Raw genomic sequence first — 25,401 nt, forward strand, 5'->3', positions numbered from 1 at the left:
GATAATGACTCTGAGACTGACAATTTGTGTGCAAGGAGCAAGTCCCTTAACCTCTCTAGCCTTGTTCTTCATCTATAAAAAGAGGAAACAATTAGATGGTGTCTGCCAGGCATAGTGGCACTTGTCTGTGATCTCTGCAATCAGAGAAGTTTGGGAGTTCCGAGCTGCCCTGAACCAGGCCTTTTTAAGTGTCTGAGCTATAGCGTGGGGGCACCACCAGGTTGCCAAGTAAAAGGCAAATTGGCCCAAGCTGCAAACAGACCAAATCCAATTTCCATGCCAGCCTATGTGGGGTTGGCTCCATGAGTGGTCCTTGAACTTCTAGCCTGGAAGAGATAAGGAGAGCCAGTCTTTTAAAAATGAAAAATAAAGAAATAAATAATTGATGTATAAAGTCTCTTCTAGCTCTAAATCTTCCATCTAAATCTTCAGTGTAATCCAAAGAGCACAAACCTGAATTCTATCATAAACTGAGACCCTGAAAGATTCAGGAGTTTTATCTGTATTGCTAACTCATTTTCAGAATTAATTGAATGCAGTTTACTACTTATATCAAAAACTGAGATTTCATCAGATTCCATACTCCTTCCATATAGATCACAACCCTTCCATATCTTAAAGAAGGTTTTCTAAGCTGATATGATCAAAACATTTCTTCACCTGGCAGCCAGCCTTCTAGTGAGATGAATGTTTCCCTGCTTATCTTGGTTGCTCCTAAGTTGACAGATATCCAGTTTATCTCCGGACCCCATAATCAAAGTCTTTCCCTGTTGGGAGGAACTACCAAAGCTTGTTCTCCTCTGATATAGCTTTGAGAACCCAGGGTCACTAATACTAGATTATTAGAATAGGACTGTTGTGAATTTTACTGTATCTGAATTCTTTGAAATTGGTCATCTTTATGTGACAGCCCTTTATTTCTCAGAATATTTTGTTTACCAAAAACATCCCATTCCTCAGCCATCCTCATTAATACCTGGTCTGTTAAAATGAATAAGTTATTTTGACTATTATAAATACCTAAATTATATACAAAGAAAGATATTAGCTACATTCAGAGGAAGAATGGATAAATAGATATATAGAATGATGTATAAAATAATTTTACACATACACATATTTGTGTATGTATTTTTGTCTAATGGTAGCCATCTGGGGGGAAAGGAAAGAAAAAAAGGGGAAAAATCTAAATGTAACTTTATAATATATTTAAAAGGAATAGCAAGTTGTACATAATAGATTTGCAGTTTCATATACAATAATCTTTTTTATTATATATGTTGTACAAATACTTGTTTTATTCTATAAATTAAAAATAAAAATTATATATAATATGTGCATATGTATATGTAAATATACACATATATGTGTATATACATGTATATATGTATGTCTACCATTAAAAAATTAATTGGAAGGGATCTTAGTGATCCAGGTAATTCAATTGCCACATTTACAGTGGAGAAAACTGAGACCCAGAGTTCATTGATCACAAAAAGTCGTGAAAGTAAAGACAGAATGAAGGCTGCCACTAGATCTCTTGGGACCATGGATGATCAACTGTTCGATTTTCAATATGAACATTTACAATTCAGAAACTGGCAAATACTACATATTAGGACTTGATTTATTGTTTTATTGATTTCTAGAATTAAGAAAGTGATAAAAATATTAATAATCTTAATTAAATTTTAAAATGTGTTATGTATACATTTTGGGGGATTAGAGAATTGGTTGTTAAATATTTACCAGCAGATGGGCAGCTAGATATGGTGGATAGAGCTCTGATGTGGTGGAGTCAGGAGGAGTTCAAATCCAACCTCAGACAGACATTTAACACTGGCTGGGTTACTCAGAGCAAGTCACTTACCCCAATTGCCTCACAAAAAAAGTGTGTACATATATGTGTGTATATGCAGGTGTGTTATATATATATATCTATTTGTGTGTGTATACATATATATATATTTCAATATAATTGGTTTCCTTTATATTTCTATGTATTTTATTTAATATATCTAAAAAAGGTCTGAGAAGCGGTCCATAGGTTTCACCAAACTGACACAGGAGTCCATTACATAAAAATAATTAATATCTCCTGCCTCAAAGGATGTAAATACTCAGCTGGAAGAATATTCAAAATGCATCTCAGAATCCAAAGGACTATAGAAAGGGTGCATATGGAAGAATTTAGGGTATTTCCGTTAACAGATGTACGAATGTGTGCATTCACACAGACACATATAGAGACACATACTAGAAAGGAAGTACACTCGGGCTTCAACCTATTCTACCTGAGCTGCTCCCTCTGGAGTCAGAGCAAGTTCTGAATTGCAGGTTAGTCTTTAGGCAACAAAGGTGGAAAGGGATTAGACTTTGAGTTTCTTATCCATCCCATAGGATATTAGTCGGCAAATGGCATATTTATCAATCCCACAGGATATTAGGAGGATGAATGACAATATTATTGGTTAAAAACACTGAAATCCTCTGTAAGAGCTCCATTAAAATAAAATATGAAGGGAATTTAGGTAACTAGAATAGAATGCTGAACTTGGACTCAGGATAGCCTGCATTCAAATTCCTTCTCAGACACTCACTAGCTGTGTGAGACAGATAAAATACTTTTCAAATTGTTAGTGATGGTGAAATTCATCATCGACAGGGTGTTAGTTCCTTAAGGGCAAAGACTTCCATTTTTACCTTTTAACTCCAGTGACTGGTACCGCACTTAAGATATGATTGGGGGCAGCTAGGAGGCAGAGTGGATAGAGCACAGGCTCTGGAGTCAGGAGAACCTGATTTCAAATTGTCCTCAGACACTAGCTGTTGTGAGCTGGGCAAATCACTTATCCTCAATTGCTTTCACACACACAAAAAAGAGAAGTGATTAATAAGATCATTGCTTTAGAGATGGAAGGTATTTTAAATATTAAGTAATAGTCCAACTTCCATATTTCACAAATGAGAAAAATGAAGCCCATAAAGGTTAATGACTTGTTCAAACTCATATATGTATTAAATAGCAAGCAGGATTTGAACGGAGCATTGTGGATTTCAAAGTCCATACTCTTTTCATTGTGCCTTGAAATATTATTATCTGTAATTTTTTCCCTATTACCTGTACTTGCCTTTCACCTCAAATCAGTCAAATGATGAGTTTTGTTTTCTTCCTCAAATATGGTCTCTGATTTATTCATAGGTCTCTGATAAATGTCAAAATATTGGGCTGTATTGCTAAGCTGATATCTTTAGGGGCAGGACTGTCCCTTGTGTGCACAAAAGATCCCATATCATATCATTATATAATCATATAAATGGGATAACAACACCTGCCTCATAGTCACTATGAAGATAAAATAAGATAGTATTTATAATATGCTTACAAACCTTAAAGTACCCTCTTAATACTAGCTGGCTATATTCAGAACTCATTGGCTTAAAAGACTCATGTTTATTTAACATAGTTCATATTTTATATCTAGTTCTAATGAATAATTCATTATATCATAGTGTTGTCCAAATATATCCTGAAACTTGTATAAAATAGAGGGATTTCTTTATGTTTGCTTGCTTTTTTAAGTGGCAAAAGAGAATCTGTTTTGTAAACCAACCTTCTTTTTAACAACAGTCACACAGTTCTTTGTCAAAAACAAGATTTGAATTCAGTTCTTCCTATCTCCAAATCCAGCATTCTATTTACTATGTGGTATGGGTGATGAAAGAAATCCCAAACAAAGAGACAGAAAAAACCCTAATGCAAACTTAGGATGCCATAAGAGAAATGTTATACAGCAAGATGATTCAGGACAGTTCCAATGGTTTGGTGATGAAGAAAACCATCTGCACCCAGAGAGAGGACTGTGGGGATTGAATGTGGATCACAACATAGTATTTTCATTTTTTTTTGTTATTGTTTGCTTGCATTTTGTTTTATTTCCCATTTTTCCCTTTTTTTTATCTTATTTTTCTTGTGCATCACAATAATTGTGAAAATATGTATAGAAAAATTGCACATGTTTAACACATATTGGATTACTTGCCCTCTAGGGGAGAGGGTGGGAGGAAGGGAAGGAGAAAAAAACATTGGAACACAAGGTTTTGTAAGGGTGAATGTTGAAAATGTTCTATGCATATATTTTGAAAATAAATAGCTTTAATTAAAAAAAGAGGGGGAAAAGGGGGGAAAACAAGAGAGATATTACATCCAGGGCAATAATATATCTATTTTACACTGCTGTGTTCACATCCTATCTGGAATACTGTGTTCAGTTTTGAATGTTGCATTTTAGGGAAGGTATAAGTAAGCTAGAAGATGTACATTAAAGGGAAGCAAAGGGAGGAGACAAAAGGGAGATAATTGAGGTAGTCCTGCTTGGTAGATTTGGCAGTTCTAAAGTTCCACCTACTGAAAAGAGAGCATAGGAAAGTTGTTTATGACATGGAATAATAGATGATTAAAAAATATATGATTAAATAGATGATCAAATATATGTTTAATAAGGTAAATGTAAGATTCAGTAAATTCATGTTTTGTCTTTTCTCATTATAGCCCAGGGAGAGCTAGGTAGCACAGTGGATAGATTGCAGGGCTTCTTAAACTTTTTCCATTCATGATCCCTTTTCACCCGAAAAATTTTTACATGACCCCAGATATATAAGTATATAAAATAAATATAAAATACATTCATTGATAATATATCATAATTTATCATCCCCCTTATTCAATTACGAGACCCCTCATGGGGTCACAAGCCACAGTTTAAGAAGCTTCAAAATAGAGTAGGCCTGGAGTGAGAAACCTAAGTTCAAATCTGGCTTCAGATACTCACTAGCTGTATGATCCTAGACAAGTCACTTTAACCCCATATGCCTGGTGTCCTCATCTGTAAAATATCCTGGAGAAAGAAATGGCAAACCACTCGAGTATCTTTTCCAAGAAAACCCCAGAGTCACAAAGAGTCAGACATACCTGAGCAACAATAAAACTATGGCCCAAGAACATTTTATATCTTCTTCATGTCGGTTCATTTTCAGGTATGGAACTCTCATCTCATAGTATTTAGATTTAGTTGTATTGAGGTTTCAAAAAAACTTGATTAAACTAAGCTAAATTTGTCCTTTGTCCATGCCATGATAAGTGCTCTGTCCCTTGAGGTCCACCATCTTAACAACAGAATTATATCAACTACACAGCCAATTTGATGGATCATATAAAAGTTTGTGCCTGAGTCAGCTAAAAACAATGTCAACTTTCAAAAAACTGATCCAGGAGTTGTATGTCACACTCTCAGATCCCTTTTCCACCTCTTTTCTCTTGTCAGATTTTCATTTCAAATAAAGCCAGGAAAACATGGAGCTAACCACTAAAAGGCCTTTAATTATTTTCTGGCATTTTCCCAGATAGAAGCACAAAACTAGGGCTTAGTTTTCTCATTTATGAAACAAATAATAATTTTTTTTGCCTCAACAACCTGGTGATACAAGTAATACAAGCATTTTTATTCCTATTTTACGAAGGAAAGACCAAGAGAGTTTTAAATGATTGGCCTATTATCAATGATGAAACTAGGTGAATAGAGTCAGGAGAGATCAGACTTTTAATCTGATCCCAGATATTGAGCAGTTGAATGACCCTAGGAAAGTTACTTATTTGCCTCAATTTCCTCATATGTAAAACAAGAATAAGAACAACTACTTCCCTAGATTTTGGGGGATCAAATGAGATATGAATTGTAGTAGTGATTCAATGCTTTTTTTCCTTTTACCCTATAATTGGTTTTCTCTTCTTCTCCCCCCTCCACTTAATAGTATTTAATTTTTTTCAATTATATATAAAGATAGTTTTCAACATTCATTTTAATAAGATTTTGAGGTCCAAATTTTTTTCTTCTTCCCTTTTTTTGTTTTTCCCTTCCAAAATAGCAAGCAATCTGATATAGTATACATGTATACTCATATTAAACATATTTTCACACTAGTCATGTTGTGAAAGAAGAAACAGAACAAAAGAAAAACCACAAGAGAGAGAGGGGGGGAAGGGAAGGAGGGAGGGAGGGAGGAAGGAAGGAAGGAAGGAAGGAAGGAAGGAAGGAAGGAAGGAAGGAAGGAAGGAAGGAAGGAAGGAAGGAAGGAAGGAAGGAAGGAAGGAAGGAGGGAAGGAGGGAAGGAGGGAAGGAGGGAAGGAGGGAAGGAGGGAAGGAGGGAGGGAGGGAGGGAGGGAGGGAGGGAGGGAAGGAGGGAAGGAGGGAAGGAGGGAAGGAGGGAAGGAAGGAAGGAAGGAAGGAAGGAAGGAAGGAAGGAAGGAAGGAAGGAAGGAAGGAAGGAAGGAAGGAAGGAAGGAAGGAAGGAAGGAAGGAAGGAAGGAAGGAAGGAAGGAAGAAAGGAAGGAAGGAAAAGAAAAAGAAAGTAAAAGAACTCCATAGTTCTTTCTCTATAGTAGATAGGATTTTCCATCACTAGCCTTTTGTTTTATTGAGGGTTTTTCGAAGGGCGGGGGGAGTTTGTCAAGGTGATTGGGATTAAGTGACTTGCCAAGGATCATTAACCTAGATCATTTATGAAAAGAGTTAGGTCTATCAATGTTGATCATCACACAATGTTGCTTGTTACTATGTAAATTGTTCTCCTGGTTCTCTTCATTCAGTATCAATTCAAGTCTTTCAACTGATTTTATTTTCTAAAAATTTTACTAATAGTAATAATAATAATAATAACACTAGAGAAGAACTGACATTTATATATCGAGTTCAAATTTTCAAAATATGTGCATCCTGCCATTTGATTTAACTAGTAAATTATCATAGCCATATCATAAGTTAAATCTGTCCTAGATTCAGATTTAGAGCAAGAAAATGTCATTATCAAAAATATGTATTCCAAAGTCCTTAAAATATACTGTATCTGACTGTTTACCAGTCTCTCCCTGGTACCATCCCTCTCATCCCTTGGTTTCTTTTATAGTGCTCTATTCTGATTCTCTCTCCCACCTCTGACCATTGTTTCATTCTCCTTTTCTGGTTCTCCTTGTTCCCTGAGTGTGGAAATTCCACAATTCTTTGTTCTCAATTCTGATTTCCTCTCTATATATCCTTTTTCTCTTTTAACAATTTCTTCCACTCCTATAGACTCAATTATCACCTTTCTCTACATGACTTTAAAAATTTCTATCTCTTCCCAACCTTGACTTCCATTTCCAATTGCTATTAAGTGTCCGGATGTCCTGCTAACATCTTGAATATAACATATCCAAACAAGTAATTATCTTCCTTGCCTCTACTCTCTCCATCTAACTTTTCTGTTTCTATTAGAAGTTCTACAATCTTTCAAATCTTTCAGACTCAAGACCTTTTTGACTAGTTTTCCCTCTCTTAGTTTCTACACCTCTAGATCAAATTAGTTACCAAGAACTGTGAATACTGCCTCCAAACTCCCTTCCCTATTCAACTTCTGGTCCTTATTATCTCTCTCCTAAATTCTTATTATTGTAGTTGTTCAGTCCTGTCTGATTCTTTGGAACCCCGTTTGCAGTTTTCTTGGTAAAGATACTGGAATGATTTTGTCATTTCTTTCTCCAGCTCATTTTTGAGATAAAGAAACTGAGGCAAATAGAATGATTTGCCCAGCCATATAGATAAGTGTCTGAGGCCATGGAGAGACTTATATGAACTAATGCTAAGTGAAATGAGCAGGACTAGGAGATCATTATACACTTCAATAACAATACTATATGATGATCAATTCTGATCTTCAACAATTCCAAATCAATTCTAATAGAACAGTAATGAACTGAACCAGCTACACCCAGCAAAAGAACTCTGGGAGATGACTATGAACCACTACATAGAATTCCCAATCCCTCTAATTTTGTCTGCCTGCATTTTGGATTTCTTTCACAGGCTAATTGTACACTATTTCAAAGTCTGATTCTTTTTGTACAGCAAAATAACTGTTTGGACATGTATACATATATTGTATTTAATTTATACTTTAACATATTTAACATATATTGATCAAACTGCCATCTGGGGGAGGGGGTGGGGAGATGGAGGGGAAAAGGTTGGCAATTGGTTAGAACAAAAGGTTTGGCAATTATCAATGCTATAAAATTTTACCCATACATATATCTGGTAAATAAAAAGCCATAATAAAAAATAAAAAATAAAGTGTCTGAGGCCAAATTTGAGATCAGGAAGCTGAATTTTTCCTAGTCCTCTAAACACTGAGCAACCTAGAAGTCCAATTCAACTATAAAATGTCTATTCTTTAAAGGCTGTCTTTCATGAAGAGTCTCTTTGATCTTTCTGTCATTCGCTCCAGAATTGGTACTTGTGTGGAGTAAGGTATGGTGAAGAACTTACAGATTAAGCACATATTGATCAGAGACTTCTAGCTAACGTAAACCAGGCCTACAGGCCCCAGTCACGTGAAGGTCTGGGCTGCATTCCTTTGCCCAAATAGGGATTAACCTATACTCGGTCAAAGAAGCTATAAATCACATTGCCAGCTACATTCCACTGACCAAATATGGCCAATCACAACCTATGGAGGGGGGGATTTTGGAGGTTCTTTGTCTGAAATGTATAAAAGCCGTGAGCATCTTCAAGGAGTGGCTCTCTCCTGCTGTGAATCTGGCTCACAGAACAGGATGGGGTCCACTTCTAGAGATTCTAATAATTCTGCTTTTCTGTGAGTGATCTCTGAGTAGTCATTTTTGGGTAGGATTTTCTATCCCTCACAGTACTTTATGCATTATATCACCTAGCTGCCCATAATTCTTATAAGTTCTTCCTATTTGGTCTTTTCATTTCTATTTTCTTCCCTTTTTCCATCATTCACACTATCATTAAAGCAATTTTCTTAAATTACATTCACTTCCTTGCTCAAAAATCTCAGGTGGTTCCCCGCTGTTTGTTGAATAAAATAGGAACAGCTTAGGCTAGCATTCAAGGCCCCTTCAAAGGCTGGTTTAAATATACTTTTCTAGTCTTACCTCATACAATTCTCCTTCACATATTCTGTAATCCAGACAAACTAATCTACCTCTCGTGCCTTTATCTTATTTTGCCCTATATTGTTTCAGTACTTCTTCTCCTATAATTTCACCTGTTGAAATCTTTCTTTTCCACATCCAATTCAGATGCTTCCTCCTCCATGAAACCTTTCTTGATTCTTTCCACAGCTACAAGTGATCCCTCCTATGGAGGGATTTGACTTCCCCTAATCCCTTAATCATCTACTACCTTATTTTATATTTTATTTGTTTACATGAGTCTTCCCTCCTACTATAAATTATAAATTTTTTGAGGGAAAGATCTAGATAATCTTTCCTTCAGCACTTTCCATGCTGCCTTCCCTATAGAAAGCATTTCGTAAATATTTAGTCAAACTGAAATGAGTTGAATTTACAGTGACAAAACAAAAACACGGTTAAAATATAGATGAGGGGCATAATCAACACTCTGACAATTGAGGTTCTAAAGCTTTGAAAAGTTGACTTGAGATAAAAATTGAGAATAAAGGAGATTGCAAAGTGTGTTGTTTGTTTAGAGAATTCAATTATTGCACCATTCTTTAAGCTTGGTAAAAGTTCAATGCTCCACTTTCATTTGGCAACACAGAGCTACCAGGCTATATGGTTAATTTTCCTGCATCTTCTTCAGTGATTGTCAACGGAGCCCTTCAAAATATGAGGCCAAGAATTTTGGACATGGTGTACAATCCAAGAGGAAAGGGATTCAATGGAACTGATTCCAAGTATAAGGATTAGGAGGCCTCCTTTTATTATTGTAATAAATATGCATTGTATATTTCCTTGTAATGGGTCAGGAAATGAAGTGTGGACCTTCCCTTCTCAAACTAAAATAATAATTGGTCTTGCATTACATTTATTATTTGGTATCAGAATAATTAGCAAAGTAGTGCAGATAATAAATGAAGAGATTAAATTATTCAGCACATTCTAGCATTTGGTGATGTTATTTGTCACAAATAAGTGCCACTATAGCAGAAACAGCAGAAAGCATTAATTTTCCTTTGACTTAGTGGGGGCTTTTTTCTCCCCAAAGACTTGGCAGAATCAGGAGATATAATCTAATAAGCCAAGAACACAGAATTCAAAGCCCAGTTACATTACCCTGGCTGACCAGTCCATTTTAGTAAGCAGCATTTCTTTCAACTTATTCTTACAAACTCCTTATGGGAGAAGAGTTCCTGGAGCCAGAGGATTCATACAGAGTATGAATATGCTGCTTCAGACATATCATAACCATGTGGTCCTTGGAAAAATCACTTTAATTTATCCCAGTTTTCTCCTCTACTCTCTTTCAATTTTAGTTTTCTTTTATAAAATGGAAGTAATAATAGTGCCTAACTCATGGGGCTGCTGTAAGAATCAAATTAGATAATGAAGCCCTGTGAAAGCTAAAAGTAGAAAGTAAATGCAAGTTGTTGTAAACAAATGCCTCAGTCAGTCGATAAGAATCTAAAATACCTACTCTGTACCACGCCCTGTGCTAAGTATACAAAAAGTGACAAAAGACATTGCCTACACTCAAGGAGCTAATAATGTAATGAGGGAGATAACAAATGTACATAATCTTATAAAACATAGAGAGAGAGAGACAGAGACATAAATAGACATAGAGAGACATCGACAGAGAGAGACAGACACACACACACATATACAGAGAGACAGATAGAGATTGAAAGAGAGAAAGAAAGAGAGAGGAGAGAGAGAGAGAGAGAGAGAGAGAGAGAGAGAGAGAGAGAGAGAGAGAGAGAGAGAGAGAGAGAGAGAAGAGAGAGAGAAGAGAGAGGAAGAAAGGAAGGAAGGAAGAAAAAGAAAGAAAGAAAGAAAGAAAGAAAGAAAGAAAGAAAGAAAGAAAGAAAGAAAGAAAGAAAGAAAGAAAGAAAGAAAGAAAGAGAGAGAGAGAGAGAGAGAGAGAGAGAGAGAGAGAGAGAGAGAGAAAGAAAGAAAGAAAGAAAGAAAGAGAAGAAAGAAAGAAAGAAAGAAAGAAAGAAAGAAAGAAAGAAAGAAAGAAAGAGAAAGAGAGAGAGAGAAAGAGAGAGAGAGAGAGAGAAAGAAAGAAAGAGAAAGAGAGAGAAAGAGAGAGAGAGAGGGAGGGAGGGAGGGAGGAAGGAAGGAAGGAAGGAAGGAAGGAAAGAAGGAAGAAAAAGAAAGAAAGAAAGAAAGAAAGAAAGAGAGAGAGAGAGAGAGAGAGAGAGAGAGAGAGAGAGAGAGAGAGAGAGAGAGAGAGAGAGAGAGAGAATAAACAAAGAAAAGGCACTGGAATTAAGAGGAGTTAGAAGGACTTCCTGTAGAAGATAGGATTTTAGTTCGGACTTGAAGAAAGCTAGAGAAGAAAAAAAGCAGAGGGAAGAAGAGCATTCCAGGGATGGGGAACAATCAGAAAAAAGGCCTACAGCCAAGAAATGGAGTGTCTTGTTCAAGAAACAGCCAGGAGGACAATGTTACTAGATCAAAGAGTATGTGAATCCAGAGATTAAGGAAAAAGAAGATTGGAAAGGTAGGAGAGAACTTTAAATGCCAGATCCATTGACAAATTGTTAAAACAGAAGCACTCTAAGGTCAGGGAACCTCCATACTGCTATGTTTCCCCCTACAAGCTGTACCCCATCACACAGTAGGTTGTGTGCCTATGAGACTAGAGCCATGGAGTTTATAGTAACAAGGAAGGTGGGGTGGGACTGGGGTTTAGGAAGAAAAATTATGATTTTTATTTTAGACATATTAAATTTAAAATATCAGCTGGCCATTCAATTCGAAATGTGTGAAAAGCTATTGGAGATACAAAAGGGTAGATTTGAGAATGATCATTATAAAGATGGTAATCAAATCCTTGGTAGCTAAAGAGATCACCAAGTAAAATGATATAGAGGGAAAAAAGTTGTTTGCTCTCAGTTCTCGAAGAGGACTATGACATCAGGGAGGTGATGCCATAACATGCAAGTGAATTGTATTTGAGTGAGGGAGGGTTATGAAAGGTTACCTGCCTCATTTTCCTCTCCACATCCATGTGGGTCCAGTGGCCAGATCCAGATCAGAACAACTAGATATGGCCCTGGATGAAATGAGAGACTTCAGCCTTTTTAAGCTGAGGTTTTTCAACAGATATCAATTTGACTGAGGCAGCACCTGTTCAGTGATTAAGTCTAAGTAGAATTTAAGGAAAAGAATCTCCTCTTTCACCTAGACCAAAGAAATATAAACAAATAAATAAATCTGGGAGGGAAGATTCTCAGTGTTTCTGGTCAAAACAGAAATGACTGAGTCAATTTGCACCTAAATAAAGATCTTGGCCTAGGACCTATAGGTGGCCAATTAGAGGGAGAAGAGTAGAGGGCCCAGAACAGAACTCTGAGGGAACATAAACAATTAGGGTATGTGACTTTGAGGAGGATACAAAAGAAACTGTGGTCTGATAGATAGAAAGAAAACCAGGAAAGAATGGTGTCCTGAAAACCTGGAGAGAAGAGAGTATCTGAAAAGAGAGGTGATCAACAGTGTCAAAGGCTGCAAAGGGACCAAGAAGAATGAGAATTGAGAAAAGGTCATTGGATTTAGCATCTAAGGGATTACTGGAATTTTGAAGAGAACAGTTTTCCTGGAATGAAAAGGTCAGAATCTGGTTAAGAAGGGAGTGGGTAGTAAGAAACTGGATGCACTTTTTTTGAGTTTAGCTACAAAAGGCAGAGAGAAGAGATATCGGATAATAGCAGGTTTGGAAGACTAGTCAACAGGTTTGAAAGGTTAAATAAGAATTCTTTTTTCAGGATGGGGAGATATAAGATCATAAGGTTTTTCTCTGGTTAAGGTAGGGTAATGAGGGAGAAGGAGCAGAGGTACTTTTGGCCCACCACCCACCCCTTCCCCAAGCAATTGCCTCTCAAGAGTTGGGCTAGAACTACCTTCTTCCGACGTGACTGGAATGCTCAGGTTCCAAGACCTATAGAATATCACCAACACTTTTCAGCCATCCTCAGTGGCCTATGCCTTTTCATTTAACTAGATTATTAACACTTAATTTAATTCCTTTGATTGATTATTTCAGCATCTATGTCTAGCCTTTGTTTATGACTAGTTCTGATTGATTTGAGATGTCTAAATCCTCTAAAATTGTGGTAGGGCTATAGAACTTCCCTCTTGTAATAATATCATAGATTTAGAGCTGGAAGGGCTTTTAGAGGCCATTGAGTCTTACCTCTTTATTTTTCAAATGACGAAGCTTTGGTGCAGAAAGATTGAATAGTTTGACCAATGGGAAAGCAGAAGGCCTTCACCAAGTGGGTGGGAATATGTGAATTCAAATCCCACTGAAATCAGTGGGAATTGTAGATGAATGCAGAAACAGAGCACAAGCCATACTGAATATTAAATAAATATAACCATAAATACAATGAATGGAACAGGGGATGGGTAGAGCAAGACCTATGGTTTTATCAAGATGAGGAACAGCCATAGTAGAAATGCCTTCCACTTACTGTTGCATCTCCCTCAAGAATGTTGATTAATTTCAATTATTGAGATATCAATTTTTATCTTTGTACTTCCAATGCCTGCCATAGTGTAGATAATAAATACTTGTCCACAAACTGACAACTCATTTACAGGTATATCATATTGGAGTGTGGCTTGGTACATTAGGAAATTAAGTGATTGGTTCTCCTTTCTTTACTGCCTTGTAAGTTACTATTTTGTAGTTATTTGTATTTATTCTGTATATACTTTTATACATATTTCTTGTCTTCCCCACTGCCAGCTCCTTATGAGTAAAGATTATTTCATTGTTTTAATCATTATATTTTTATCCCTAGCATTTTTAGCCCAATATCTGGAATATAGTAGATGCTTTATAAATGTTTATTAATTGATTGATATACATCAATTATGTATGTGTATATGTATTTGTATACACACATTTATGTTTATTTCTATGTGAGTTTATATGCACACATACATTGTGTGCATGAATATATTTACTGAACATCATATAAATGAGTATAAATACCTATCACTAACATTTCTATAGTACTTTGAAGTTTACTAAAGTTTTTTAAACAATTTTACATAGACATTAATTATAATCATTGCATGATATTTATATATTTACTATATTTTATGTGACTCCAAGTGTGGTGGGCTCTTAGAGACTTTACCACAAAATTTCTTAAATTATGGGTGGCAACCCCATATAGGATCATGGAACTGAATGTGATTGTCATGAAAAATTGGGCAACATTAAAAGGTAGCAAATATTCCACTAAGATTTAATTCTTTATATAAAAATAAAAAATACATCTTTCTAATTAGTATACAAATTTCCTTTTGTCTTTAATAAATGGTAAAGTCATATATACCCCCAAAATTGTTTTAAAATAAAAAATTTTATGATTTATGATGAATAAATATTTGATTTGTATACCTATTTTATACATCTATGTACTTGGATTCACATAAAACTTTCTTGAGAGTGAAAAAAAGTTTTAAAAGCCCTATTATACCAACAGAAAGCAAACTCTGTTGGGATTTAAGGAGCTCATAGGATATTGGGTATTGGCCCAACAGTCAATCACTCAGAAAGCATTTATGAAGCATCTACTATGCTAAGGGCACTGTGCTAAGGATCCAAATAAGAAAAATGAAAATAATGCCTACTCTCATGGAGAAGAGATGCTCTACTTGTCTGTTGTGTAAAGACTGATCTAAATTATATTTAGAGAAACTCATGCCTCATCTAGTGATTATTTCTTTTTAACCACAGAAATTCATAAAGGATTTTACTAAAGTTTACCATGGAAAGGTTGCAATCTGCTTCAGTGGAGAAGAGAAGTTTCCAAACCAATAAATTACAGTAATTCTTGAATATTAAAGACTGAAAAATCTCCAAATCTTTACAATCTCTGAATCACACATATTTTTAAACAGCACGAGTGTCAGGAAGTGGTTTGTGGATATATTCCAAAGGGAAATGTGGATTTTGACCCTTTGGCTCTTGTTACATGTTCTAAATGTTTTCATGGATATTATACCACCATGGAATTTCAAAACAAAACAAAACAATACCAGAGAGGGGCATTTAAATACATTCTCCAGCTTTCTTTCAGTCCATTAGGCCAACAATCCAAGATGCAGATCTCTCATTGATTTAATGTTGGAAAGACCACATTGTGCAATGGCCTAATTAAAATGAGCTAAGTCTCTAACATTTTAATAAGTAAAATTGACTTTTCTCAATAAGTAAGTAATGGAACTTTTAGTACCTCTTAGCAATGGGATTTGTTCCAGGAAGACATTAACAATACAGTGATAAACTCCTAGCATACTGGTATACACAGGATCCCTAGCAACACTATCTAATATTAGTTCCAAATTAAAAAAAAAAATTACTATCTGTTCCTAAAGTTTTGAAATAATGATATGCTTTTATTTATATAGTTTCTGATTGGCTAAATATTAAAGTTCACTAATGTTAACCAACAAACATTAATTCATTAAGATTTGGGACTTGTAAACTTATTCTTAAAATATTTGGAAATTATATTTCAGCTTAATTGGTTTCCTTTGTAATCATATGTGTTTGTTTTATGCATTTAAAAACATTCTGAAAAGGGGTTCATAGGTTTTACCAGATGGTCAAAGAGGTTCGTGACATTGTGTTATATGGAAGGAATATAAAACTAAAAGTGAAACCGTTTCTTCCTCAAAGAACTTATATTCATTCTATCATATGCATATATGCATGCATATATTTGTGTGCATATACACACATGTGTACAATCATGCTGTGTGCATGTCCACATTTGTGTATGTATTCATGTGTGGTGTATATATGTATATTCAGACCATTCATAGATCTAATGGTGATCATAATAAATAAAAATAATTTGGAAGGACTGTTTCATATAGGTGGATGTATTTGATCTGATTTGAAAGAAATAAGAGATTTTGTATGGCAGAAATGAGGAAGAAATATAATTATCCTTTGTCATACTGGAAGATTAGGAGCATGGCATCCTTAAAATCTGGAAAATCTGTGTAAATTTTTTAACCCTCCTTTTGTACTAGAGAAGTATGAAATTTTTTCTTTTTCTCTTATTTATAGTATCTTATTGTAAAATTTGGGTTGATATTATACAATATTATATATATATATTTTGTACATTTTTGAGTTTCTAAATTTTTTCTGTATTACCTGCTGGCCTTTGCATATCATCTATAGCTTCTGCAACACTTCCCAAAAGTTCCCATTCAATTTCTTATGCCAACCTGTGATATATCAAAACCACAATGGGGAAAATCACGATGTGGGAGGGGGATAACTATATATTACAAGTGGGGTAATCAGTCAGTACAAAGATACTGAGATAGGACATGAAGAGTCATTCATGAGGAACAGCAAAAAGGTTCATTTGGCTGGACTAGAGAGTGTAAAAATGATAGTAATGAATAATTGGGAAAGGGACGTACAGCAGGTTGTACAGAGTTTCAAAGGCCAAACGGGAGTTTCTATTCTATCTTAGAGGCAATAGAGAGCCATCAGAATTTATTGAGAATGGGAATGACAGGATTATACCTGTGCTTTAGGAAAATCACTTTGTCAGAGTTGGGAAAGATAGACTGGGAGGAGAAGACACCTGAAGCAAAAAGACCTGCTAAGAGTCCATTGCAATAATTCAGGAAAGGAGGACAAAGGCCTGAATTAGGGACTAAAAGATAATGCTGCCTTCAAAAGGGATGGGTTTGAGGGAAAAGATAAATTATTTCTTTTTTTGGGACATTTTGAATGGGACAGTTGATGATGTAGGCCTAGAGCTCAGAAGAAAGATCAGGGTCAGATATGTAGATTTATCATCATCCACATAGAAATGATAATCAATTCATGTAAATTGATGAGGTCACTGAGTAGAAAGGAAGGAAGGAAGAGGAATCAGTAATCATCAGTCAAAATAGAAAACAAACTAGGAAGGGATTTTTTTTCTACCACCTTTGCTTTCTGTCTCTCCTAAATGAAAGTCTGAGTCTTTGCCTCAAGTACGATGGATGATTCTTGATCAGGGAAAAAAAAATTGATAGTTGCAACTTCTACACCCCATTCATTGAGTTAAAATATCACAGTCTCTTCTTTAGCTGATCCTTCCATCCCTTGGGTACTTGGGTTCTCTTCAAAATTGAACTTCAATCAAGAGGCTGATATTTGGGGCTGGGGAAGGGTTATGTAAGTTCGGGTTACAAAGAACTTTTGTGGGCCTTGGTAACATTGCCTTCTGTTATTCTTCAGAGTTCCCTATTATTGTGTGACAACTCAAATACCATTATCTGCTCTACCAATTACCAAAAGAAAATGTCCTGGCTGATTATTTTTATACAGTGGGATGTAGTTAATGGCTATTGTCATCTTACAATCCTCTTCAGTTCAGGTAGATTGCTGCTTCCCCTTCAGGATCTATCATTCTTTCACTCTGATTCTCATAAATTTCTGGCCTTACACAGGGTTCACCCTGAGGTCAAGAACTCCCATATGGTCCTGTTGTCTTTTAATGTGTTTTCATCATTTACAGAATTCTGGATCTGTCACTTGCTATCTGTGCAACCTTGAGCAAGTTTAATTCTCTGAGCACTTTCACTAGTTGCCCCCTGTTTATAGATGTTTCCTCATCTGTAAAATAAGGCAATTGGACTGGATGACCTCCAAGGTCTCTTCAAGCTCTCAGATTATGAAAGTGATATTGTTATAAACCTGACATTGAGTTGGCTTAAGGTAAAATCACAATTGAATATTCTCTTTCTCCCAGTGTCCGATTGCTCTATTTGCTGTTAACCTCAGTAATATTATAGAAGTTAAAATTATTTAAACAACTCACTTACCTCCTTATTATCTTTTATACCCTGAGTATCTCTCTGAGATCCACCAAGATGGACTTATCCAAATTTCTTGGTCCTACTTCAATTGAATTCTAGAGTATGAGTTGGAGGACAAGCATTCCCTTGATGTTGCCAATCCTTGCTACTTACATCCCAACATGTCCATTGCCATTTGGAAAACAAGCACATCAAAACTAATTTGTCAATACTTTTCCTTTTAAATAATGCATTAAAGTCAAGCTGTATATTTTAAAGTCTAAAAATTTATATGGTTATAGATTTGAAATCTAATAAAAGAAATTTCTTTTTAAAGAAAACATCCAAGATTACTTTTTATCCAGACTCCTTCTCTCCCATGGGAACTTATTTCAATACTTCAGGGAGTCATGATTCTGTCAAAGTGAGTGATTCCTGCTTGATAGCTATCACGGCTCTTTCACACAAGCAGATAGCTTTGAGAGTTTCTCTGGCCAGTAATTTTATATTTAATATATATAATATATTACATATAATAATATAATTATTATTATGCATAATAATAAAATATATAAATATAATGCAAGAGTCCTTAATCTGGCATCTGTAAAGTTAGTTGTTTTTTATTTAAGTATCTTATTAACTATATTTCAAAATAATTTGTCTTCTTCGTAATATTATGTGTTTTGTGCATTTAAAAACATAATTCTGAAAATCTTTAATTCCCTTTTACTTTTGAAGGTACTACCATTCTACCTGCATGCATATTGTATGCATATAGTTGTTTACATGATCTCTCCTATTAGCTTTCCTTCAGAGCAAGGATGCCTTTCTGTATATCCCCCAGATTTATTTCAGTGTCTGGAACATAAAGCTTTAAAATATTTGTTCATTACAGAAGGGGTTCATAAGCATCACTAGATTGTCAAAGGGGTTGATGATAAAAAAAAAAGACTATAAATATCCCTGCTCTAATGTCTAATGTTTTGGGGATATGCCTTTCCAAATTTAGCTAGAGATAATATTGCTCTATCCCATGCCAAAAGAGGAAAAAACTAACAAGATAGACAAGTAGGACACCTTTAAAAGTTACATGTTGAGTTTATTATATACTTAAAAAGAAAATCAAATTGTACATAATCAAGATATGCACAATCTTTTTCTGATCCACATATATGGAAATGCTCGTTCTGTTTAGGTTGTGTTAAGCTCAGAAAATTTTTAAAATAATTTTTAAAATATAAAATGCTGTGGACTACTTCTGTCCACTGTTCATCTTTCCATTGCCTTTTGAGTTACCTGAAATTCTGAATCTTTTGAGATTGTAATATCCTCTTATTCACCACAATATTGCATCCCCAGGAGAATAATGCTTTTAGAAGATAGCCTTTTGTGGCAGGGGAAATTTAGGATCACAGAAATTGCAGCATAATTTTCAAAATGGGATCATGCTCATTCTCCTCTCTCTATCTAACTTATTAGAATCTATTTAAATAATGTGCACTGTCATATTGCCACACATACCAGGCACAGCATAGGTAATGTGTTTGAAAGATGGCCAAGTAGATTTTGTTTTCAATCAGAATTTTTTTGCTTTATTGGGATAAGTGAAATTGTTGGAGATTGCCTTTTCCCTCTATTACTGCATTTTGAGTTTTGTTCAAAGGAAATTGCCTGCTTGTTTCTGACTTCTAAGCCCATTAATGAAATATTGGCTTGAGCAAAAGAAATAATGAAGCTGTAGATTCTATGGCAGGGTCCTGGCATCAGTGATCTGGGTTAGTAAATCACCAACTCTACAGCAGTCCAGGAGTTTAAGAGAAGAAAAAGTGCTGACAAAGCAAAGTCAAACCATCAGTCCAGGGGTTTCAAATGAACAGTTAGGACTTGTTTTCCTGAAGGGCTTGCCAAGCTCTACATTTATCTATGCTGACCCCTTGCTGCCAACTATTTCCTGGAATATTAAAGAACTTATGATTCACTTAAATGATTCTTTATAAGATGATCACAATTGGTTTGTCATATTGTATGAACTTTTCTCATAGTACTGGAAATTTTCAGAGGACCAAATGTATCTAGGTCAAATTGCATTGAAGAGCTTCTAAGCAATCTCCAAGTTCATTATGTTAAGATTTCACAAAATCATAAGTTTTTAATTTTTTTAAACAATTATTTTAATTTCACTATTTCTCAAATACATGTCAAAAAACCCCTTTTAACAATTAAAACAACAAATTCTTTCCCTTTCTTCTGCCCTTCCCTCCTCCTTAAAAAGTCAAGCAATTTTATTTTAATTATATTTGTGAGGTCACATAAACACATCTCCATATTAAATTTGTTGCAAAAGAAAACACAAACAATGCTAAAGTCAAATTTTAAAAGTATGCCTCAATCTGCACTCACAGTTAATCAGTTATAGCTTTGTGGTAAAGGATAGCATTTTTCATTATAGATCCTTTGGATTGTCTTGAATCATTGTCTTGATCAAAGTCACTGTCTTTCACAGTTGATAATCCTTATAATACTGCTATTATTGTATACAATGTAATCCTTGATCTGCCTGCTTTAACCCTTTAAATCACTAGTCTTCTGGGTTTTTTGAAACTATTCTACTCATCATTTCTTAAAGAACAATAATATTCCATCATAAAAATATATCATAACTTGTTCAGCCAGTCACCAATAGATGGACATCACCTTGATTTCCAATTCTTTGTCATCAGAAAAAGTACTGTTATAAACATTTTTCTATAACTAGGTCCTTTTCCCTTTTATTTGTTCTCTTTGGCATTCAGGTCTAGTAGTTGAATTGCTGGGTTAAAGGGTATGCATACTTTTATAATTCTTTAGGTATAGTTCCAAGTTGTCTAGGATCATTGTACTACTTCAAAACTCCACCAACAGTGTATTAATGTCCCAATTTTATTATATCCCCTCCTACATTTGTCATTTTCCTTTTCTGTCATGTTAGCCAACCTGATAGGTATGAAGTGTTATGTCAGAGTTGTTTTAATTTGTATTACTTTAAGCAGCAATGATTTAGACTATGTGACTATTAATAGATTTGATTTCTTCTGAAAACTTTCTATTCGTATTCTTTTATCAACCGGTGAATGGTTCTTAGTTTTTTATAAATTTGGCTCAATTCTCTACATATTTGGGAAATGAGGCCTTTATCAAAGAAAATTGTAATTTTTTTCACCTATTCATTTTTTTATTATAATCTCAATATAATCAACAAATTCCTGTACCTTCTTTCTAGGTAGAATCCTTCTAACTACCCTAATAATGACAAAGTTCTTAGAAGATAGATAGATAGATAGATAGATAGATAGATAGATAGATAGATAGATAGATAGATGAATAGATCATGTTCCCATATAGAAAGGTAAACACTTTAACTTTATTGAATTCATTATGATTTCTCTTTCATGTTTACCTTCTATATTTTTCTTGAGGCATTTGAAAATCAAATTTTCTATTCAACTGTTTTTTTCATCAGTAATGCTTGAAAGTCCTCTATTTTAATAAATATCCATTTTCTCCCATAAAGGATTATATCTGTTTTTGTTGGGTAGGTTATTCTTGGTTGTAATTCCATCTCATTTGCCTTCTGGAATAGTATATTTCAAACCTTTTGCTACTTTAAGGTAGTACCTTCTAGGTTTTATATGATCCTGACTATGACTCCAAAGTATTTAAATTTTTGCTTTCTGGCTGTATTTGACTCGGGAGCTCTGGGATTTGGATTTGATATTTCTGGGATTTTTCATTTGGAGATTTCTTTTAGGTGATAATCGATGGATTCTTTCAACTTCTATTTTATCTTCTGGTTTTGGGATATTGGGAAAGTTTTTCTTGAAAAGTTCTTGAAATATATTTATCTAGGGTCTTTCTTTGATTATGGCTTTCAGGTAATTCAATAATTTGAAAATTATTGAAAAATATTGAAAAATTGAAAAATCTTCTCTTGATTTATTTTCCATGTCAGTTTTTACAACGAGATATTTCACATTTTTTGCTGTTTTTTCATTCCTTTGACTTTGTTTTATTACTTAATGTCTCATAAAGTCATTAGCTTCCACGTACCCATTTCTAATTTTTTTCAATGAGCTGTTGTACCTCTTTTTCCAAATGGTCAATTCTGTTTTTAAAGAGCTTTTCTCTTGGTTTTTTTTTTCTTTTCTAGTATTTTCATATCTCTTTTACTAATATGATGCTTGTCTTTTCATAATTTTCTTCACTTCCTATTTTTAACCTAATTTTTCCTTTACCATTCTTATTTAAATGGAGAGAGAGGGAGGTATTAGATATTAAGTGACTTGCCCAGTCAAGTGTCTGAATATGGATTTGAACTCAGATCCTCCTGACTCCAGACTATCCACTGTGCCATCTAGCTCCTTACTCTGATTTTGAATATAATTTTTTTAGCTGTTCCAGAATTCTTGGGCTTGTATCCAACTATATGTGGTTTGTTTTTTTTTTCTTTTGAAGCTTTGCTTATAGCTGCTTTAATATCACTGTGTTCTGAGTTTGTGTCTTCTTGTTCCCTGTCACCATTTTATGGTTAAGTTCTCTTTTTCTGTTTATTTGTTTGCTCATTTTATCACCCAATTTCTTGATTTGGAACTTTATGTTAATGTTGGGCTCTGTTTCCAGTTTGGGGTGGGGAGTCTATCTCAAATTTAAGACTTTTTTTTTCACTGCTGTTTTTAGAGCTAGTTCTGGGAGTTTGAAGTTTTTGGTACTTTCTAGGTGATGTGATCTGGGGAGAGGAAGCGAGGAAGTGATACTGTCCTTCAGGGTTTCCACTCCCTCTTGATCAAAAGTACTCCTCTTTGCCATTGAATTGTCTCAGAAGTGGGTATAGGCAATGGCATTGCCAAATGACATCTGGTCCTGCTTCCAGCAAGGTCCTCCTTGTGGTACCAATTGCCAAGTCCCCTTACCATCTCTGACTTAAGGTAGCTGAAGCTGCTCTGGCTGCTTCTATCTATCAGCCCCACTTAATTCCACCACTTGTATTTCATCCACATGGGTTCTGAGCCAGCTTCCTCCTCCCACATCACAGATCTCTTTTCCCATCTCCTTTGTTGTCCTGACCTGGAAGAATGTCTTACTCTAACCTTTTACTGGCTCTCCCACTCCAGAATTCTATTTGAAGCATTATTTTAAAGTTATCTGGAGGGAAATGTTGGGAAAATTCAACTTTCTCTAATCCATCATCATGGCTTCACTCTCTGGAAGTCAGGATCACAGTTTTTATCTATGGGACGTTAGGGAATTATTTGGCCCAATTGTCTCATTTTATAAAGAAGGAAACTGAGGCCCAGAGAAGTGACTTAACAATCAACACAAATATTAAGATCAGAAAGTAGATAAAAACCTAGATCCTCCAACTCCAAATCCAGCACTCACTCACTATCTCAGGATGTTTTTATCTATAAGATAGTTTATTTATTCATTTAGTCATTCAACAAGCTTATTAAGCACCTGCTATATGTCAAGAATTTGGATAGGTGCTAGGGATACAAAGGCAAATGATTATTATTTTGGACAATTGCATTGGACAAATAATTATCCTACTCTCAAGCAGCTTATATTTTAATGAAATAGACAATATATATGTACTTATGCATTATATTTACATATATGTATTGTACATACACATGTGTATTTATTTACAGAATACATACAAAATGAATATGAGATTTGGACATACTGTACATTGACCTAGATGTAATGGTTCTCTTCAAGTACAATGGACAACAACAAATATAATATAGGAAGTGTTATTTCAATTGACTCTTATAGGAGACCTGGAAGCATAAATGGTACTCAAGATCATAAAGATAGCAAATGGCAAAGCCATGTTTCAAAGCCAGCTCTTCTCACTCCAAATTCACCATGATTTACACTAGACTGACTCTTTTGGCAAACAAATTGAATCTCTCTTCTTTGTCAGAATCCTTTAAGAATAAATAGGTGATTCTATGGATAATTCACTAGGCTTAGTGTCAGCAAATACAGCCTCAGACACTTATTAGCTTTTAGTGACCTCAAGCAAGTTCCTTAAGCTTTGTTTGCTTTAGTTTATTCAGCAGGAAAAAAAATTAATAATAGCACCTATCCCCCAGTGTTCTTCTGAGGATTAAATGAGAGAATATTTGTAAAACATTTAGTATAGTACCTGAATAGATCATCTTCCCATATAGAAAGGTAAACACTTTAACTTTATTGAATTCATTATGATTTCTCTTTCATGTTTACTTTTCCATATGTTTCTTGAGTATTGTATTTGAAAATCAAATTTTCTATTCAACTGTTTTTTCATCAGTAATTCTTGAAAGTCCTCTATTTTAATAAATATCCATTTTCTCCCATAAAGGATAGTAGGTGCTTAAGTAAATGCTACAAAAACTATTTTCATATCCTTCTTTAGGCCTTTTCTTCTCCAAGTTAAGTATATATCATTTATTCAATTGATCCTCATATGGCATGATATCAAGATCCTTCACCTCCTGGTCATACTTCTGCAGCTATCATTGTCCTCTCTAAAATCTGACACCAAGAGCTAAATGAAGCATTCCTGCTATGATGTAATCTGAGAATTATAGAGGGAGCCCATCCCTTCCCTGGGGATATCCCCCTCAGCCCAGTCTAAGATTGCATTGGCTCTTCTGGCAGACATATTCCACTAGTGACTCATAGAAAACCTCTAAGGTGTTTGTCAGATGAAAGGTTATTTAGCTATGCTACTGCCATCTTTTATTTATGAAAATTTTGAAGATATTTGGAAAGCTTGACCTTTTTTTTCTTAAGCAGAGTCTCTAGGAAACATCCTTTACAAATGCAGTTTAGTTAGCACCTGCTTCACTACATGCATACACATGCATATATGTTTAATATATTAAATATATAATCAATGTATGTATACATACACATTTGTTTATCTATATATGACGTAAATACAATCTATCCATTTATACTATTATGTATATAAGTATGTGTATGTGTGTATTTTCTATATAAAGGTACATAAATATAGCTATATTTTCTAGCTTTGGCTTATCTAAAATTTGATAAGCATGCCATCTATACTTTTTTCTATCTGATTAAAAATTAAAGCAACTAGATGACATAGTGGATAAAACTCTGAAACTAGAGTCATGTACGTTTAAATTCAAATCTAGTTTTAAACACTGTGTAATGACCACGTAATCCTGGGCAAGCCATTTAATTTCTGTCTGTCTCACTTTCTTCATCTGTGAAATGGAGATATCAATAGCACTTACCTCCCAGTGTTGTTGTGAGGATCAAATAAGATAATATTTGAAAACACTTGGTAAATCTCTTGGATGAACATTTGTTTCAGAATTCACAGTCCCAAGGGTTAGAGTCTAAGGTTTAATGCCTTTTTTCTCATGGAGTCTTTTAGGGAAGACTAAAGATATGCAAAGAATCTCAGTTGGCTTTTGTGTCATCAGAATTCCAGTAGGATCCAGGTTCAGAGATGCCCTAACAACATGGCTCCATGTAAC

General features: G+C 34.8%; 1 protein-coding gene across 1 annotated transcript in view; it reads left to right on the plus strand.

Moving 5' to 3' along the window:
* Nucleotides 1–25,401, plus strand: part of STK32A (serine/threonine kinase 32A) — a 138,593-nt gene that overhangs the window by 5,846 nt on the left and 107,346 nt on the right. The gene's annotated exons all lie outside the window — the stretch shown is intronic.

This window comes from Sminthopsis crassicaudata, chromosome 2 (assembly GCF_048593235.1).
Source record: "Sminthopsis crassicaudata isolate SCR6 chromosome 2, ASM4859323v1, whole genome shotgun sequence".
In the NCBI taxonomy this organism is placed as follows: domain Eukaryota; kingdom Metazoa; phylum Chordata; class Mammalia; order Dasyuromorphia; family Dasyuridae; genus Sminthopsis; species Sminthopsis crassicaudata.